The sequence below is a fragment of the Salvelinus fontinalis genome, chromosome 42 (genome assembly GCF_029448725.1).
Source record: "Salvelinus fontinalis isolate EN_2023a chromosome 42, ASM2944872v1, whole genome shotgun sequence".
In the NCBI taxonomy this organism is placed as follows: domain Eukaryota; kingdom Metazoa; phylum Chordata; class Actinopteri; order Salmoniformes; family Salmonidae; genus Salvelinus; species Salvelinus fontinalis.
Window position 1 is genome coordinate 12,963,960 of NC_074706.1, and position 15,557 is coordinate 12,979,516.

The 15,557-nt window shown below is 42.6% G+C and overlaps 1 protein-coding gene across 1 annotated transcript in view; it reads left to right on the forward strand.

Moving 5' to 3' along the window:
- The window catches only part of LOC129841526 (transmembrane protein 131-like), a 122,576-nt gene that overhangs the window by 46,059 nt on the left and 60,960 nt on the right, over positions 1 to 15,557 (forward strand). The window lies entirely within an intron of this gene.

Consider the following 15,557-nt stretch of genomic DNA (forward strand, 5'->3'; position numbering starts at 1 on the left):
CTTTATCTTGGCCAGGTCGCAGTTGTAAATGAGAACTTGTTCTCAACTAGCCTACCTGGTTAAATAAAGGTGAAATAAAAAATACAAACTCAATTTGGTTCTTTCCCTAGGCGTTATTGTTTCTGTTTCATGTCTGTACGCTATTCATGTTTCTTTCCATGTTTTATTTATTATTAGATTTTCACTCTCTGTACTTACTTCCCGACTCCCAGCGTACACGTTGCAACTAGACCGGCACATTAGACAGCACTTTCCTCACTCACTATAAATGCCATTAAAGGGGAATCATGAAAACAATCGACATTTGTTTTTCTCCTCACCCCTCCAAAAAAAGTATGTATTCTGATGAGATTTAAGCATTGACAGAACATCCAATTTTGTTTGTCTATGAACAATTGTAATTTTTAAGATTTAAAAACAAAACTGAGAACATAATTTTGGAAAATATATCACAGATTTTAGAGTTGTTTATAAAGCATTATTTTACCAGGTATATTGACAGAACATAGTTTATGTTCTCTTGTACACTTATTTGAAAGCTAGAATAAAATGATTAGCGCAAGACAAGTTTAACAAAAAATAAATGTACGACAAGTTGGAGACACAAGCCCGTCAAAGATAATATCCCGATATTTAACTATCGATTTCCCCCGCACTACTTTCTACCCTTCATACCCCTGGAAAAACCATCACATTCAACATAATCTGTTTTACTCTGAAACCAGTGGAGCGTTGTGCTATAGGCCTAAACCTGTATTAATTTGACTACTAACCTCAATGTCAGCTAGCCTCACCTTTGCATGTGTGGTACTTTTGAGCGTTTGGGCAGGTAAAGACATCGCCCCTTTTTGCAGTTTGTTGTGTTTTTTTTTGCCCTGCTACAGCGAAGATGGTATTGAAGCTGTGTGAAGTGTCGTAATTTGGAATGCTGAGCTTGCCTTGCAGCATTGCGTTGAAGAGGCAGTTGCAGTGTGTTCTGTATGATGCATACGTTAGATTTATCCAACGTATGCATCAATCTGTATGCATTGACGGCTTGATAGAAATGGTAGCAGAAGGTGAATGTTGAACCTTTGTTGCACACATATAGAGATGATGCTGCGTATAGTCTTGCACTATAACAGTGTCGGTGTGATCGAGGCGTAAACTAAGCCCCCTTCCTCTCGCCCGACCGGAGAGTGAGATCATTCCGTGGCTAAATCAATCATGTCCAATTCATGCCAAACGAAGCAGAAACACAGAAAAGGAACCAAAATTGCTCCGGAAAATAAAGACAAAGCGTACCTTAAATCGAATGGACAGTGGTTTTACGTTTTGAGCCGAGTAGTGGTGGTAATGTTCTCTCTTCTGCTATTTTTGTTTTGGCATGATAATAGTCACTACGGCTCAGAAGTTATCTAATAGCTTTCTCTGCATAGCAGCTGTTGCTATGAGTCCATTATGCTAAAGTGCTATCTGATTCGATAGGCCTAGTTGTATATAGAGCTGTATCAAACCCTTTTTTAGGATATGTGTGTGCCTTTGCTTGCAAGAGTCTCCCTTTCCCTATTTCTGCCTGCTCGTCTCCGTCTCCTGCTCTCCATCAGCGATGACCCAGTGTAAGGCTGGCAGATGAGGGGTGGGGGAGTGCTAATTTTCACACCTCCTACGGTTCCTGCACCCACTCTCGTCTCTGCTCCTTTCCAGCGTCCCCAGAGCCAGCCATGCCTCCAATTACTCCCCATGACGCAAATAGACCCACCACCAGCACCAGTCTGTGTGATATTTAGACCCACTAGCTAGAGGTTAACCCTTAAAATCTCAGTACAAATTGACATAAGGGTTAACGGTAAGGGTATACCATTATTTAATTTGTTCTGCAGGTAGTTTTACCTGATCAAGCTATGCTGAAGTATCAACATTATTGACGTAAAACAATCATTGCTGTTTGTTGTCTGTGGCCAATTACGGCTATTCAACCTCAATATCTTTTGAATAGCCATTGGTTTCTCCCTTCCCACTTCACGTTGGCGGGTGATGTATCTTAATGATCCCAGTGACGGAGGTCTTACAGACTAGAACAATAGGGGTTACGAGGATATAATGACATCGTCCCCCACCTTTTATTCTACTACCTCTCATCTCCTACAGCGTTTGGAAAAAAGCTTTGTCTCACCATAATAACACATTGTATTGGTGAGAACAGGAGGGAAGCTAAAAACGAGTGCTCTAGCCGGGCTTTCATATTGTAATGCACACTTATGATAGCTTTGATTCGCCTGAGATATATTTAGAAGCTCTCTTTCTTCCCCTTCTCTTTCTCACCTCTTCTTTTAATTAGCTAGCACACAGCGCTAATGCCAGAGCTCTCCTCTCCCCTACAGGCAGGTCATTGGAGCCGTGAAACAGACACCCAATCATTGCGCTCGCACAGATTAGGGAGTTGGATACGAAACGGTCGCCAACGGAATTAGCCAACTGCCACCGTCTCGAATTCTTATCTCTGAGCTCCACTCTCTTCTCTTTGTATGAGAGTTGGTTCTGCTGTACGACCACAAAGATCTTCAACTCAGTTTTTTTGAAGGGGTGTATGCGAGTTTTGCTAAAGCCTTTTTTTCTTACTTGGCTATCAACATACATTACTGGATGTGTAATTTTGGTAGATATTAAGTTGAGCAGGTGTTTAGGACACTGTTTTGGCCTTAGACTTTTTCTGATTCAAAATATTTTGATACGCAACCTAATGCAGTGATTGTCATGAATTTTGGGTTGACAATTAGGCATTTTTTGTTATATTTTACTGTCAAAATTTTCATATTTTTTTTGTTCATTAGATATTAATTTGCCTTTATCATTATGTGCACTAATATTATATTTGGGCCTATGTATTAATCTAACAGTAAATGTAATGTCCTAAAAATAACTTTGCAATGTGGCCTAGTGCACTCGCGATGGCCGATGTGGAATTTTGCGCGCTCCGTATTTCAAAGCCATATCAAATATCATGATTATAAAACAGTGTGCTTTGAGCTCAGTGATCGTTGAGAAATAAAATGTGTATCTACAGAAAGCTGATCTTTAATACCCGCAATTTCATTTTGAAATGTTATACAATCACGAGGGGCACATGAGATTGTGAGGCTCGCTCATTACAGCAGCCGGCCCAAGCGAAACAGGCAGGCAACAGCGGCAGGGTAGACACTTTTATTTCAGGAAGGATGGTGCACTTTACTGTTTAACAAATCATGGTTTCATCTGCCCAAACAATAGGATGATTGAGGTGATCAGATAGAATGTGCAGCTCACACCAGTGCAACCAATAAAAACGTTAACTTGCACAGCTAAATCCAAAAGGTCGCAAAATGCAACTAAATGGTCTCAATCTGGACATCTGACAGATACATGTTTTGTGAATGTGTTTGACTGGGTACATCTCTGGCTGTAGAGGAAACCAAATGACAAATCGTTTCAGTTTATCCTTATAATGCACCACACGGGTCGGGACATTAAACACTGAACAGGGTTCCGAGTTTATCAGTATCAGAACATAGTTAGCATGGTCTTGTTCATTAGGCACCAAACATAAGGAAGGGACTTCCTGGGCTTGTCCAACAAGAAACGGTCAATATCGTTTTCTGTTGCAAAACTTTTCAAACGTTTTCCGTTGCGTGCCCTAATGAATACAACCCATGTCAGAAGAGACCTTCCTGTATGAATAGTCTGTTCCCCGTCAACTGTCTGCGCTGTGACGAAATCTGTTTGGGCCAGATTAGGCCGGGAGGGCAGAGCGAAACAGTGGGGCCCCGCAATATTCAAATTAACCCCAACCTGTTGAAACCGTACAGGTAATACACTCTCTCTCTCTCTCAGGGAGATGCTTTATAGGCTCATTACTGTTTTTGTGACACAGGGAGATTTTAGTTGACTTAAGATACTACACTAAACAAAAATATAAATGCTACATGTAGTGTTTAGTTTCATGAGCTGAAATAAAATATCCCAAAAATGTTCCATACACACAAAAAGCGTATTTTTCTCAAATGTTATGCACAAATTTGTTTACATCCCTGTTAGTGAGCATTTCTCCTTTGCCAAAATGATCCATCCACCTGATGTGTGTGGCATATCAAGAAGCTGTTTAAACAGCATGATTATTACAAAGGTGCACCTTGAGCTGGGGGCAATAAAAGGCCAGTCTAAAAAGTGCAGTTTTGTCAGACAACACAATGCCACAGATGACTCAAGTTTTAAGGGAGCGTGCAATTGTCATACTGACTTGACTGCAGGAATGTCCACCAGAGATGTTGCCAGAGAATTTAATGTTAATTTCTTTACCATAAGCCGCCTCCAACGTTGTTTTGGAGAATTTAGCAGTATGTCCAACCATGCTTCACAACCGCAGACCACATGTATGGCGTCACGTGGCCGAGCGGTTTGCTGATGTCAACATTGAACAAAGTGCCCCATGGTGGCGGTGGGGTTATGGTATGGGCAGGCATAAGCTACGGACAATGAACACAATTGTATTTTATCGATGGCAATTTGAATACACAAAATACCGTGATTTTTTTTTTTGAAGGTGTCTGTGACCAACAGATACATATCTGTATTCCCAGTAATGTGAAATCCATAGATTAGGGCCGAATGAATTCATTTCAATTGACTGATTTCCTCATATGAACTGTAACTCAGTAAAATCAATGAAATTATTGAATGTTGCGTTTATATTTTATATTGAGCAACAGCTTCACACTGTCCATGTGAACGTGTAGATACCATACATTTACCTCAGTATCTGAAGAGATGGGTGGTTTTGAGTTACGTAAGAGCCTTGTCTTTTCAGGCACATTCTGTCCGTGGTGCATTTCAGGTGTTGGCAACCTAACTGTTTTCTCCCCAAAACTCTTCATTCCCACGAATATCTCTTCCTTCTAGTCAAATTGCAGATTATGTGAAAATGGAGGTGGCTGAACTTTCTTGTTACGCTAGATGACAGATTAATTGTTGTAACCTTCAACGCCATGCAAATCCTGCAACAATTTTTCCTGCTTTGTAAAACATGTCTCAGCAAAGACTGTACTTGTCAGACACTCCCCTATAGCAGCCATCTATAAGCCTAGATTATAAGGGCTGGAAGCCACAAGCTGCTCTCTGTTTCCTCTTTCATACATGTAGCCTAGGTACATTTGTGTCATGTCGATTGCACATTATGTTCTCAATTCTCATAAAGCTTCAACATGAGATCCTGATCAGATCACACTCTGGACATGTTAAAGACCACCTTGAAGGGTTATTAACAATGTAGCCTATTTTGTCATACCAAAAACGTGCAAGTCCTGGTTGTGTTGTTTTCGAGTATTTCGAGTATTGACTTGTACCTTGTTGTAGCTACATCCATAGCCTACATGTGGCTTGGTGTCAATGTAGCTGTTAATGCCGCAAGCTAGTTGTGAGAGGGTTAACTTTAGGGCAGTATGTAGATTTCATCATTTTGATTTAATCTCTAGGATCAGGCTGGCAAAGTGAATGACCTTGGGCTGTGCTAGGCTATATATTTTTTACACTGGCTGTGGCAAGCCTCCAGACTCACTGGGTACTCATCAGTCAGTGTTTTTTTTGTTGAGGAATGTAGCTCGCATAAGACATCGCCTGTCTCACTTTGGAGCAGGGTTTCGTTTAGGGAAATGTGGCGCCAGTCATTTGACCGGCAACATTTTAATTTACCGGACCTTTCAGAAATGTGCCGACCTTGCGCTATTGCGCAATCTGACAGATTTTCCACTCAAAGGCTCTGTATCTGTATGCTGTGTGATAAGACAGCCTACATAATGAATATCCTGTACACACGCACCAATTTAATTCCAATAAATGATACCAATTAACCTATAGACCGATAAGAATGACCAGTCAAATGTATTTCCGTAGACTGATATTTCCATTAATTACTTGGCTATAAAGCATTATTTAGTAATGGGATTTTTTATTCTTCTCCTGGACAATTGGCTGGCGGCGGTTTTATTTATTGGCCTTTCAAAAAAATGTACGGGCAAAAACTGCTATTATCGGCTAACGGTAATTATCTACCTCAGATCAGCCATCTTGTTTGTGTTTATAAATCAGTGGTGTTTGTGTGTGAACTGATTAGGCCTGTGTATTTCTTAGGCTTGTCCTTCCAAATGCTTTTAGACAATTGTCGCAAGGCACATGCCAGCGGTGTCCGACATCCACTGCAAACAGCCTCTCTTTTTCCAAGCCCTTCATGTACTTAATGCCGTGTGACCACAGCATGAACTTTCTCCCCTTCACCTCTCCCTCCTCCCTTCCTCTCCCGTTGTCTTTTTATACCCCTACACAGCACACCGCATTGCAGGCCAGCGATGCAGATCCCTAGGATGCTATAAGCGGCGGTAGCAGTTGGCTGGCGGTGACTGGTATGAGAAGCTGTTAATAATGTGAATAACCACCCCTAGCCTGAATATATTCATGGCCTATTTTATTCTCTCCGTTAATGACTGGGGGAAGCTGCCAGTGTACAATGCCTCTCAACTCGTAACCACCCGCAAAGTGTCTGTTTGAACTATATTCAGAACCTGTGCAGGTGGGTTAGCGTGCTTCAGGGATGGTATATGTTCAGTCTCTTTTCTTTTTTTCTTGGGAAATTGTGTGTGCGTTAGCGTGTGTGTCAGACCATTGAAGAATAAGACATTTTAACATAAGTCTTTATTGAACATGAGTCTGGAGTAGGACAAGGGTTTTATGGCATAAGATGCATATTATAATAATTAGAATGTTTATCATGACAATGATATGAAGTGTGATAGATTGGATTCTATTGGACACGTTGAGTTTATATAGCTTCCATTCGAATCCGTTATATCTCATTAGGAGCCTATACTGTTGGCTTCCATCATTAGCAGGGTTTGGGTCAGTACCATTTAAATTCCAGTCAATTCAGAAAGTAAACCAAATACCTATTCCAAATATGACACCACACGATATATTGCCCATCCCTATAAAAGTTGGGCCCAGTGTAGCCTGTTACTCAGTGAGGGACAGTGCAGGAAACCAGAACTGAAAGGACAGCAAGCAGTGCTTCGGGTCTGCTTTATGATACGAGTCACCTCAACAGGCACCACCCAAAAGGACATACAATTCAACAATCATTCTGCGGTCCAGAACATTCGCTACGTCTGTACACACTGTACAATCCAGGAAGTCCCCAGTAGTAGCCATCCACTGTGCCTCTTTCAACTCTCTCTCCCACCCCTCCCTGGGTATGTGAGGCGGGATCCCAGCTGTTGAAAGCTTGGACAGGAAACTGACAATCTGGAGCTGATGGAGAGAGCTCGCCAGCTTCCAGCTTACCCTCGCCATCCAGCATGTTATCCGTCCTGAAGTGTGAAAACATGGCTTCTTCAATGTGTTGATTTGATTATCACTCAGGGAGGGGTGTGTGTGTGTGTGTAGGGTAGTCTTTCAGCCCAGGTGTTGCGTTTGAGTTTCCATGTGTGTTCTGGTGATGTTAGTGGGAGTTGACGTATACTTGGGTCTGTTTTTATTGGATGATGATTGGAGTTGATGTTGATGACATGCTTAAAACCCAGAGCTCCCTTTTCTGACTTCAGCATACTTGAGCATGCCAACTTCATGTATCATTGTGAACCCCTCAATCTACACCTATATTGTTAAAGCTAGTTTGGCTTCCATCTCTGTCTCTGCTGTCAACTCACTGAATAGCTGTGTCAGCCCTCTGTCAACAGGTCCAGATCAGGTTCTCCTCCTCACACACTACAGCTGCCGGCTCCCTGCTGTGCAGACCTCCGTCACAGTGCTCATTAGGATGGGACGACACACACACACACACACACACACACACACACACACACACACACACACACACACACACACACACACACACACACACACACACACACACACACACACACACACACACACACACACACACACACACACACACACACACACACACACACACACACACACACACACACACACACACAGGTCGCAGCAGGGTGGCAGAAATGACCTCATACTAGCCGTCATATAGTGTGTCATTGAGAGAGAAAGCACAAGTTCACTTGTTGATTTTTGGTGAGAGTGGATGTGAGAGAGTAAGGGATAGGGTGTGTGTGCATGTGTACTTATTGAGTTCCCAGTACATTTACATTTACATTTAAGTCATTTAGCAGACGCTCTTATCCAGAGCGACTTACAAATTGGAAAGTTCATACATATTCATCCTGGTCCCCCCGTGGGGAATGAACCCACAACCCTGGCGTTGCAAGCGCCATGCTCTACCAACTGAGCCACACGGGACCACGTACAATATGTTGTAGGCTGTGTGGGGTTCTTTTTTAAATCGCTACCTCTATCGCATATCGGCTTCTTTTTCACCATAACCACTCGTCTCTATTTGTGTAACAAAGACGTTTTTAGAGCGCAAACCTGACGGTCTGACGCAGGTGACAAGACAATGTAACCCACTCAGTCTCAGGTAGATGGAGTAGGTTGAATGTGCTCTAAACACTGATCTTGGGTCAGTTAAGCATTTTCCCCACGAATGGTTAAGGCTAGGATTAGGGGATGGAAAGCTGATCCTAGATCTACCTAGGGGGAAACTTCATCCTGGAGCCAGGTGGATGTTGCCATGGTCTCAGCCAGACTAGCCTAACTGATGTACATGGAATTGTCAATGTACCAGCCCACTCACTTATAGCCCAGGGCCCAGTGTTTCTCAATACTGGTCTTGGTGACCCCACAATGCACATTTTTGGTTTTGCCCTGGCAATAACACACCACACCAACCTACCTGATTCCACTTATCAACTCATCATCAAGCCATGTGATTAGTGGAATCAGGTGTGTGCACCCATTTGGTTTCCCAGTAGGGCTGGGAATTGCCAGGGACCTGTATTGCGATGATCGTGTTTCTCATGATTCTATATGTATTGCAAGTTGATATTTAGATTGTATTGTGATTCGATGTTCCAAACAATATTGATCACTGATTCAGAGAAACGAGAGAGCATAAGAAAACATGTTTTGATCAGATAAAATTGCTGAAAACAAATTAGCTCCCTATTTAACATTTTCACACGTACCAACAAACGGGTTTGATCATTCTACAGCGTATGCTTAAACCGGTGTGATTAGAGCGCTTATTTAGAACGCAACAGTCAGCATTTGCGCTAGCCACACAGTTTTTTTCACGGAAACATTTTACACACAGTCCTTACAAAGTTATGTCCTGAATGTGAAAGTTTATTTTTGGATGCAATGTTCAGACACTCACAGAAATAGCACAGCATACACATTCATCCAAACCGGAAAATGTAGGCTACATTAGTCCTAGCGTTTACTAAGGAAAGATTGACGTAACACAAGCAGTCATATTTAGAGAACTTTTGGCTGACAGAAACCACAATATGAATTAGCTAATAGCAATTACTATTTATACACTGCTCAAAAAAATTAAGGGAACACTAAAATAACACATCCTAGATCTGAATGAATGAAATATTCTTATTAAATACTTTTTTCTTTACATAGTTGAATGTGCTGACAACAAAATCACACAAAAATTATCAATGGAAATCAAATTTATCAACCCATGGAGGTCTGGATTTGGAGTCACACTCAAAATTAAAGTGGAAAACCACACTACAGGCTGATCCAACTTTGATGTAATGTCCTTAAAACAAGTCAAAATGAGGCTCAGTAGTGTGTGTGGCCTCCACGTGCCTGTATGACCTCCCTACAACGCCTGAGCATGCTCCTGATGAGGTGGCGGATGGTCTCCTGAGGGATCTCCTCCCAGACCTGGACTAAAGCATCCGCCAACTCCTGGACAGTCTGTGGTGCAACGTGGCGTTGGTAGATGGAGCGAGAAATGATGTCCCAGATGTGCTCAATTGGATTCAGGTCTGGGGAACGGGCGGGCCAGTCCATAGCATCAATGCCTTCCTCTTGCAGGAACTGCTGACACACTCCAGCCACATGAGGTCTAGCATTGTCTTGCATTAGGAGGAACCCAGGGCCAACCGCACCAGCATATGGTCTCACAAGGGGTCTGAGGATCTCATCTCGGTACCTAATGGCAGTCAGGCTACCTCTGGCGAGCACATGGAGGGCTGTGCGGCCCCCCAAAGAAATGCCACCCCACACCATGACTGACCCACCGCCAAACCGGTCATGCTGGAGGATGTTGCAGGCAGCAGAATGTTCTCCACGGCGTCTCCAGACTCTGTCACGTCTGTCACATGTGCTCAGTGTGAACCTGCTTTCATCTGTGAAGAGCACAGGGCACCAGTGGCGAATTTGCCAATCTTGGTGTTCTCTGGCAAATGCCAAATGTCCTGCACGGTGTTGTAAGCACAACCCCCACCTGTGGACGTCGGGCCCTCATACCACCCTCATGGAGTCTTTTTCTGACCGTTTGAGCAGACACATGCACATTTGTGGCCTGCTGGAGGTCATTTTGCAGAGCTCTGGCAGTGCTCCTCCTGCTCCTCCTTGCACAAAGGCAGAGGTAGCGGTCCTGCTGCTGGGTTGTTGCCCTCCTACGGCCTCCTCCACGTCTCCTGATGTACTGGCCTGTCTCCTGGTAGCGCCTCCATGCTCTGGACACTACGCTGACAGACACAGCAAACATTCTTGCCACAGCTCGCATTGATGTGCCATCCTGGATGAGCTGCACTACCTGAGCCACTTGTGTGGGTTGTAGACTCCGTCTCATGCTACCACTAGAGTGAAAGCACCGCCAGCATTCAAATGTGACCAAAACGTCAGCCAGGAAGCATAGGAACTGAGAAGTGGTCTGTGGTCACCACCTGCAGAACCACTCCTTTATTGGGGGTGTCTTGCTAATTGCCTATAATTTCCACCTGTTGTCTACTCCATTTGCACAACAGCATGTGAAATGTATTGTCAATCAGTGTTGCTTCCTAAGTGGACAGTTTGATTTCACAGAAGTGTGATTGACTTGGAGTTACATTGTGTTGTTTAAGTGTTTCCTTTATTTTTTTGAGCAGTGTAATTCAACACATCACAGGTGAGCTCAAAGTTGATCGAAATAATTGAGTTAAACACTTTCTAGAAATTAAAAGTAATCCGGCGATGGGTAGTTTGTGAGCTCCGCCATTTTAGTTTTTTCGCATCAACCAACGATAATAAGAGGAGACGATGAGTTTGTTCTGTTTGTTGTATGCATGTTCGGGGGGGGGGGGGTGTCTATGATCATTCACTTCCCTTCATTCACTTCCGGAAGTTTACTCAAAGATTAGTGAACGATTCCTTCACCTCATTATAACATCTTTTCTCTGACAGACGTTTACGTGACACCCAGAATGCATTGTATAATGGCAACAAACATGGCGCCACACATAGCTGACAAATAGCTTAGCATTAGCTCATTATAACCAGTACAACAAAATACCCCAAAAGTATTTTACACACATCCTAGGTTTCCATTACAATCTATGCAATAATCGTAATGCATTACTTGTCACCAGTACTTGAAAATGTGAATAAAACTGTACATACATTATGCTCCATACTAGGGTTGCACATTTTGGGAAATATTCAGAGGTTGAAACTTTCCATGGGAATATATGGAAATGAACGGGAATATATGGGAATTAATAGCAATATATGCAAGTTCATATTAATACAATTTAAATGTAGATGTTTTTTGCAATGGATATATTTACCACATCATATGGAGACAAACATACACCTTTAACCTTATCATAAGTAGACATAATTGCAAATGATTAAATCCTCATAAATAAAAAAAACAATGTAGTTACGAATTGAACTTCAATTAGGTGAGTTGACTCTTCACATGGGATGATTTCACTGAACAACAAAATAAAAGGAATATTGAATGATCCCCAATGTCCATCACATCTCCCAAAAACGTTTTCTACATATATCTGTAAAATGATAACCAAAGCTTTAGTTTTTAGACTGTCTTCCTCCTCAGGCTTCCATGTCTTCTCCCTGGACCTCCTCAATGTCCACCTCTTGAACATCAGACTCTGAGGCCTCATCTTCACTGTCACTTTCCAACCTTGTGGAGTATGGCTCGTTGTCACGCTCAAAAAGCCTCAAATTTGCCCGGCTGGCCACCAATTTTTCAACCCTTGTATTGGTCAGCCTGTTGCGTGCTTTGGTGTGTGTTCCCAAACAAGGACCAGTTGTGCTCTGAGGCGACGGATGTTGGTGGGGTTTGGAGGATTTTGGAGGCAACAAGGGAAAGAGCCTCAGATCCACAAAGTCCCTTCCATCAGGTGGCTGATGAGATATGTTGGCACGACTGCCATATTGCATCTCCATCCCAAAGCCCTTCCTTGCTTGGAAGTGTACTTCGCCAGACTGCCAAGAACCTTACCCTCATCAGGCCAAGGTGGCGAGACACGGTAGTGATGACACCATAGGCCTTGTTGATATCTGTACCAGACAGGATGCTCTTGCCAGCATACTTGGGGTCCAACATGTACGCTCCGGCGTGTATGGGCTTCAGGCAGAAGTCTTCACGCTTTTTGATGTATTTCAGAACTGCAGTTTCCTCTGCTTGGAGCAACAGTGAAGTGGGCAGGACAGTACGGATTTCTTCTCTTACATCTGCAAGCAGCGTCTGAACATCAGAGTGGATGGCATATTGTCTCCCTCAATCCGTGCAATGGCTACTGCTATAAGTTTTCAGGAGTTTCAGGCTGCTTACCGCTCTCTCACAAAATACATCATCCAGGAGGATCCTCTTGATTGGGCTGTCCATATCGGCAGATTGTAATATGACCATTTCTTGGAGAGACTCCTTCCCCTCCAGGAGACTATCAAACTTGATGACAACACCTCCCCAACTGGTGTTGCTGGGCAGCTTCAATGTGGTGCTCTTATTCTTCTCACTTTGCTTGGTGAGATAGATTGCTGCTATAACTTGAGGACCCTTCACATACCTAACCATTTCCTTTGCTCTCTTGTAGAGTGTATCCATAGTTTTCAGTGCCATGATGTCCTTGAGGAGCAGATTCAATGCACAAGCAGCACAACCATTGGGTGTGATGTGAGGGTAGGACTCCTCCACTTTAGATCAAGCATCCTTTATGTTCGCAGCATTGTCTGTCACCAGTGCAAATACCTTCTGTTGTCCAAGGTCATTGATGACTGCCTTCAGCTCATCTGCAATGTAGAGACCGTGTGTCTGTTGTCCCTTGTGTCTGTGCTCTTGTAGAATACTGGTTGAGGGGTGGAGATGATGTAGTTAATTATTCCTTGCCCACAAACATTTGACAACCCATCAGAGATGATTGCAATACTGTCTGCTTTCTCTATGATTTGCTTGACCTTCACTTGAACTCTGTTGAACTTTGCATCCAGCAAATAAGTAGATAAAGCATGTGTGGTTGGAGGGGTGTATGCTGGGCAAAGAACATTCAGAAATCTCTTCCAATACACATTGCCTGTGAGCATCATATGTGAACCAGTTGCATACAGTTGTGGCCAAAAGTTTTGAGAATTACACAAATATACATTTTCACAAAGTCTGCTGCCTCAGTGTCTTTAGGTATTTTTGTCAGATGTTACTATGGAATACTGAAGTATAATTACAAGCATTTCATAAGTGTCAAATGCTTTGTTGAGAATTACATTAAGTTGATGTAAAGACATGAATGGTCTCAGGATGCTTTACTGTTGGCATGACACAGGACTGATGGTAGCGCTCACCTTGTCTTCTCCGGACAAGCTTTTTTCCGGATGCCGCAAACAATCGGAAAGGGGATTCATCAGAGAAAATGACTTTACCCCAGTTCTCAGCAGTCCAATCCCTGTACCTTTTGCAGAATATCAGTCTGTCCCTGATGTGTTTCCTGGAGAGAAGTGGCTTCTTTGCTGCCCTTCTTGACACCAGGCCATCCTCAAAGTCTTTGCCTCACTGTGCATGCAGATGCACTCACACCTGCCTGCTGCCATTCCTGAGCAAGCTCTGTACTGGTGGTGCCCCGATCCTGCAGCTGAATCAACTTTCGGAGACGGTCCTGGCGCTTGCTGGACTTTCTTGGGCACCCTGAAGCCTTCTTCACAACAATTGAACCGTTTAAATCAGAAATGATTTAAACACACTTTGCTGTAGGCTACTATTTACTAGTTAACAAAAAATCATGTATGTCATAAAATATATTCACCCCACCTATTATTGTAATCAAAACTTACCAGAAAGCATGTAGTCCTTGGCTCAGACAGTGTAGTAGTGTGGGCTCAATAGCATCTCATTAGTGTGCAAGATCTTGAGAATCTGCTGTACATGTGATGGAAGAGTGCACTGTGCATGTAGAGGGTTGCAATTCCATTGAATTGGGGATAGTTTAATCAAAATATGCCACAAGACCTGGAATTGCCTTATGTGTATCCCACAAAAAGGTTCACTGTTATAAAGCTAACTTTTTTGATGAGTTTAAGCAAAATTCCCCAGCTTAACTTCCCATGGAAAATGTATGGAAAAATTCCAGAAATTTACCGGAAAGTTTCAGACCCTTTGCAACCCTACTCCATACATACATACATACATACATACTATACTGTATGTTACAGTAGAAACAACAACACGGTATACAGAAAATAAGGCACTTACTTTGATAGCAACGTACACATGTCCAAAGTTATTATTTGTAATGAAACAACAATGCAACAATGCGAGCGCCAGTCAGAAAATGTGCTAGTTCTTACAAGACTGCTCAAATGTCCTCATACTTGATGTGCGGAAGAAATGGGGTAGGGCTGTCCTCGAAGAGGTAAGTTTATCCAGCTCAGTAAAGTCTTAAACATAAATTGTCCACAACACTGAAATCTTCTGTGTGAATTAATGAGGAGGCGGAACACACTTCAATTCAAACTGTTAGAAAATACAACTTGTTAGAAAATAATTGGAAATTGACAAGTTGAAACATAGCCTATAGATAAGTAGCAGGTAGCGCGTGTTAACTGTCCTGTTGCGTAACAATCACATTAGAGATATTTGGAACAAGCTATGAAGGAAAAATAATGGTGTTTTTGTGCAGTGACAGCAAACTTGCGAAAAAATAATATTGCGACATCGTCAATACGATATCAAATATAATATATGTAACTATCGATTTATGTTTGATAAATAAGATGCATAACGAATATGCTATACACCTGCCAATTTTACAACATTGAAGTCTCCTTGACAACATTGGATTCAGACCTCTGATAGTTTAGAGTTTCAGATATGAAACTGAAGTAGATGTGTGTGATATCTGACGTCCCGAGAGCTATTCTTATTGAGCTCAGAATTAGAAACTACCACTTTCTGTTGTAGCGGTGTCCCCGGAGATTGGCTTCGTTGTTTTGCTGCGTGCATCGACGTTCACCTGTAGTGCCATGCAGGGGCATGTTCATTACAGCAACGAAAAACTTTCTAAAATGTTTTGCAATGGGGAAAAAAGTGCAATATTTTTTTTTTATGAGTAGCATGCTCAAGTGTCTCACAGAGGATTCTGAATTTCGCCACCACTCTGGCTGCATTGTTAGGCAGG